Genomic DNA, 6185 nt, shown 5'->3' with positions numbered 1-6185 from the left:
TTTTGGATGGAGTCCAGTTCCTGGTTCCAAGTTTGAATCATTTTAGGAATCTGCAAAGCACTGAGCTGCTCTCCCATTGGTAGGCTCTAGCTAGGTGGAGGGGAGACAAGAAGACATTCCAGATTTGTTGATGCCAATATTTGGAGAAAAGAATAGGTTTTTATTCATCACTCAGAGCTGTAAGTAAAAACAGAGGGAAATGGTATGGCAGAGTGGAAAAAGTTGGTCTAGGAATCAGGACACTTGACTCTGGTCCTGGCTCTGCACTTAGCTGTGTGACCTTGGGCTGCGGGGTGGAAGGATAGTAAGCAAGGCTGTGGAATAGAGTTAGGGAAAGATGAAATGACTACACATTATAATCAGATAAGGGAATGCAGAGTCCATGAACAGGGAAATAGAACTCTTGTGGGTGATGGCAAGATTAAGGGTATGGCACTTGTGTAGCGGAGGTGAGGACAAGATTAGGTCATGGGAACTGACCATGTTGAGGAACTGGGAAGGTAGAATATTGGAGAGAATATCAACCCATATGTTGAAGTCCCTTCGTATGAGGGCAGGAGCTGGGATGGAGTGAAAGACTGTGAGCTGGGCTCTGTACTCCTTGAGGAAGGAAAAATATGTCCTAGGAGTTGATAGATAGTAGCCATGATTGGATTGGGTGATTCATTTGGATTAAATGAGACACAAAGGAGATGCTCCTGAGTGATGGTGGTGGAAGGAGAATCTGGAAGTGGTAATGAGGAGCAAGGAGTAATCTGACTCCCTCACTATTACAAATCAGTGGGCGTATAAGAGTGAAAGTGCAACTAGAACTGGAAATTTTCAGACTTTGACCTAATCTCAAAAAATGAATTTTATCTTGCTCCTGGGTTAAGTTGCATCTAGCAGGCTTTTTTTTGAAAAATGAAACATTTACAATTCAAAATCTGTGTTCCTTGTTTTGATCTGTTAAAAGCTGGGACTCCTCTGGCATCTGTGATGCCACATTTGGCCTCTGTTCTACTGGGTTACCTTTTTTATCTGGTATTTGATACTATGCTGACCTTGGCTGGCTTGCTTCCCAGCTCTGCAGTGCTCCTGGGAAAATGAATCCTAGATTCAGAGCCAGAAGGGACCTTGGAGGTCATCAGGTTAGTCAACAAGCATTTACTGTGTGTGTTAGGTACTGTGTACAAGCACCAGGGATATAAAAAAGGGGGAAAACTGAGCCCCTGTCCCCAAGGAACTCACATTCTACCTAATGAGTGAGACAAGAGGCACAGTATACACACACAGATATGTGTGTATATACACATACACATATATCACACAAAGTGTAAATGGTAGAGAAGACACTAGCAATAAGGGGGACAGCATAAGGCTTTTTGCAGAAGATGGGATTTTAGTTGAGTCTCAAATGAATGAATGAGTAAAACATTTATGTAGTGCTATTAAGTTGTTACTATGTGTAAAACTGTGATAAACTCTGGAGATACGAGTAGAAAAATAAGACAGTCCCGTGCTCATCTCCCGATGGAGGAAGCAACACGCCTGGGGGAATTTCAGTGGGAAGACTAGAGAAAAGGACCCAGGGTCCTTAAGGTGCCATGACAAAGCAGATGTTTATGTGTCTCCTTTACTCTCATTTCCTTTTTTTTTTTTTTGCGCTTTTTGAAGGGCAGTTGGGGTTAAATGACTTGTCCAAGGTCACAGGCTAATTTGTGTGTATGTGTTAAGTGTCTGAGGTTGGATTTGAGCTCAGGTCCTCCTGACTCCAGGACTGGTGCTCTATTCACTGCACTACCTAGCCACCCCTTTACCCTCATTTCCAATGAAAAAAAAATCCTATCAATTGATGATGTTGAACTGTTTGTTAGTGCCAAGGACTTTGGCAGTGAGCATTTTCTTTTCCAGGTCTCTCATAGCTCTTCAGGAGTGGTTGCTAGGGTGCCTCTCCACAGATGGACCTTCCCAGGCTGATGGCTGTGAGCTGGAAGCCATGCTGCTCCCAGCACGCCTGGGCAGAGAGTCTGAATAGAGATAGATGGTGGTCAAGATGGCGGTGGCTGTGTGACTTGCCTGATACGTGCTGCCTCCTCTTCATCAGGGTTTCTTGCTGCTTTAGCTAGGCTGGCTTGCCTTCCCTCTGTGTGATAGTCAGTTGACATTTGATAGGGAAATCTAGACCCTTCTCCGGAGAAACTACTATGACTGTGAGGCCTGGGCTGCAATTAGGACTTTAAGGAAGATAGGGAATCCAGGAGGCAGAGATGAGGAAAGAGAGCATTAGTCTGGAGATGGAGTATTACCGTGTTTCCCCGATAATAAGACCTATCCCGAAAATAAGCCCTCCCCTTACTGTGTAAGATTCCTCTAAAATAAGCCATCCCCCGAAAACAAGCCCTATTGAGATTGCTACTGTAGTGAAGGTGATCCCCTGTGCTACACGCTACATTACGGTACCCTCTGTATGCACCGTCCCCCCCCCCCGGGTGAAACGCACGCCACGCTCTGAGCTGCATCCAATCAGAGCTGCAGCAGTGAGCGCGTCATCCTGTTCTTCCCCAGTGATTTGCTTATTGAATAAAGGTACATTTTTTTGTTCACATTTACCTGTTTATTAAAATTGCTGTCAATGTTCATTAAAATAAGCCCTCTCCTGAAAATAAGCCCTCTGGTGTTTTTCTGTCCAAAAAATTAATAAGACAGTGTCTTATTATCAGGGAAACACGGTACATATGAGGTACAGTAGGGTTACTGTCGCTGGTTTGTGGTGCATGTACAGGGGAGTAAAGCATAAGAAAACTGAAAAGATAGGAAGGGGCCAGGTTGTGAAAGGATTTAAAAGCCAAACAGAAGATTTTGTATTTAGTCAAATATAATATAGCAATATGTTGTTATTATAACATAGTATAATATAAATAAAATATTTGACGCTGGATCAACTATAGAGGGAAATAGGGAGCTATTAGAGTTTATAAAGGAAGGAGATGACATTGTCAGACTTGCACTTTAGGAAAATCACTTTGACAGCTGAAAAGGGATGGTTTGGGGTGGGAAGAGACTTGAGGTGGAGAGACCAATCAGAAGGGTATTGTAAACTGCCCTGGAGTCAGGAGGACCTGAGTTCAAATCCTGTCTCAGACACTTACAGGCTGTGTGACCCTGAACAAGTCACTTAATCCTGATTGACTAAAAGAAAAAAAAAGGCTATTGCAATAATTGATGTGATGATGGCCTATACCACGGTGGTGGATGTTTGTGTGGAAAGAGGTGACTTATTTGAGAGATGTTATGAAGACAGAAATAACAAGCCTTGGCAACAGATGGGGCATGTGGTGTGAGTGAAGTGTAAAGGATGATATTGAGATTGTGAGTTTGGGAACTGGGAGGATGGTGGTATCCTTGAGGGTAATAAGTAAATTTGGATGGGGTAGGGGGAGTTGGAGGGACAGATAATTAATTTTGCTTCAGAAATGTTGAGTTTGAGATGTCTACTGAATATTTGGGCAGCTAGGTAGTCCAGTGGATAGAGGGCCAGACCTGGAGTCAGGAAAACCTGAAATCAAATCTGGCTTCAGATACTTACTAGCTGTGTGACCTTGGGCAAGTCACTTAATCCTGTTTGCTTCAATTTCCTCATCTGCAAAATGAGCTGAAGAAGGAAATGACAAAGCACTCCAGTATCTTTGTTAAGAAGATACCAAATAGGGTCACAACTGAAATGACTGAACCAAAAACCCCTTGCAATCCAGTTTTAAATATCCAAGAAGTTGGTGATGAGAGACTATAGCTCAGGAGAAAGGTTAAATAGATCTGAGTATCACTTACATGGAGATGATAATTGAATCCATGGGAGCTGATGAGATCACCAAATGAGATTGTTTAGACACAAAAAAGAAGAGGGCTTTGGACAGAGCCTTGGAAGATACTTAGAATACCCTCATTACATGGAGAAGAGACAAGGAAAGTTAAATGATTCATCCAAAGTTGAAGAGAGTAAGAAAACTGGGATTTGAACCCAGGCCTTCAGATTCCAGGGGGCAGCTAGGTGGTGCAGTCGATAGAACACTGGGCCTGGAGTCAGAAAGGCCAGAGTTCAAATCTGAATTTGGACACTTGCTAGCTGTGTGACCCTGGGCAAGTCACCTGCCCTCTACCTGCATAAAAGTGGAGAAGTAAATGGCAAACCACTCCATTATCTTTGCCAAGAAAACTCCATGCAATGTATTAAGAAGATCCTAAGAAGACATAGTATTGGAAGATGAGCCCCTCAGATCAGAAGGGCCTGGCATGCCACGTATGGTCCACAGGGTTATGAAGCGTTGGACACAACTTCAGACTCCAAACTGAGTGTTCTTTCCTTTGCATCCTGCTGCCTCTCTTAGTAGTTTCCTTTCTCTCTCTCTTTTTTTCCCTTTGAGAGCTTGGCAATTTTTTAAAATTTAAGGTTTAATTAGCTTTTAGTCATCTTTTAATGGCCAGGTTTTTAAAGAAAAATCCCTTCACCAGAGAGAAGAGATAAAATCAACAACATTAATTAATTAGAATTATAACCATTATTTTTATAGTACTTCAAGATTAGCAAAGCACTTTACATATTTTATCTCATTGGGGCCTTTAACTAATTCAACAATCATTTATTAAGTGCCTTCCATATGCCAGGCACTGGGTTAAGCTGTGGGAATTCAAAAACAAAAAAATCCTATAGTCCCGGCCCTTGAGCGGCTTCTGTTCTAGCCTCTCTTGTTGGTTTATGGAAACATATGGCTTCATATAGAGGCATCTGTGTGGAGCATGGATCACAGAGCGTGAGACAGACAAATCTGGAAGTTACTTCAATGGTCTAGGTAGGAGATGATGAAGGCCTGAGCTAAGGTGTTGCCCACGCGAGTGGAGAGAAGGCCATGGATGTAAGGCATGCCAACAAGATCAAACTGATGAAATTTGGAAACTATTGTGATTTTCATTTCTACTTGCTATGGGATTTGGATGTTGAAAATTTTCATTCTCAATCTCTCAGGAGTTCTCTAAATCTTAAAAAAGTTTTATCCATGTTCTTTTCCTTTTGTTTTCTATTATTGTTGCGTTTCTGCCTTCTCTAGTAGAATTATCCCCTGTAGCAAATAAGTAATGTCAAGAAAAACAAATCATGATGTGGCCAAGTCTAAGAACATATGCCTCATTCTGTGTCTCTAGTCTACCACTCCCCTCCTAAGAGACGGGAGGCTTGCTTCACCATCTGGCTTTTGAAGCTTTTATCAGTCGCTATATTGATCAGCTGTAATGTCTTTCACCATCACTTTCCTTTATGTTATTGTGGTCTTTTACCTCTGTGGGGTACCATGCTTTCTCTAGGTCAAAGGCTATGTACAGTTTAGTGACTTTTTGTGTATAATTCCAAAATATTTTCCAGAATGACTTCTTAATCTTGTCTTCATGGTATCTCAAACACCTATATTAGGGCCATGGAGCCTCTTGGTTGCTTGGGTCTCCTTCCTAACTCCAGATTAATACTTAAAACAAAAATTGTCGACAGATAAGAAAATGTAAAATCAAAGGCTTGTTACAGATATCCTTTGATCACATCATCTCAGTGGTAGTGGCAGTAATAGAACATTAGATTTGGAAGAGATTTTTCAGATGTTATCTTGTTCAACCCTCTTTATTCTACAAAGGAGAAAATTAAGACAGATGAGGAGACATTTTTGGTTATATAGCCAGTTAATAACAGAGCCAGATGAGAGTTTTGGGTAGGCTTGTGTTCTTTTAAAAAAACGTATCCTTCCTCCTGAGGAGTAGACAGGGACCTCCATCTTTTGTTACTTAGGGGCATATTGTAATGCAAAGAGCACTAGACTCTAGGATCATAGGTTCTGAACTGGAAAGGACCTTACACGTCATTTTACAGACTGAAGGAGGTTAAATGTCTTGCCCAGTGGAATTTTGCTAATATCAGAGGAATAATTTGATTTCAGGCCTTCCTGCTTCTAAATCCTGAACTCATCTACTACCTGACACTACCTCTAAGAGTCTGATGAATCAGGTACCCTTTACTCCATAACCTAGTAGTTTTGTGACCGGTGACAAATTATTTTACCTTGTCTTTACTTTCTTCACCAGTATAATATAATAAAAATTGTGCATATACACACACACACACACACACACACACACACATATATATATATATATATATATTTTTT

Source organism: Petaurus breviceps, unplaced genomic scaffold (assembly GCF_028583685.1).
Source record: "Petaurus breviceps papuanus isolate PSGF00001 unplaced genomic scaffold, PetGlider_PUasm1.0 128, whole genome shotgun sequence".
Lineage (NCBI taxonomy): Eukaryota > Metazoa > Chordata > Mammalia > Diprotodontia > Petauridae > Petaurus > Petaurus breviceps.
The sequence above is the reverse complement of the archived record's forward strand: the minus strand, read 5'-3'. Positions refer to the sequence as shown.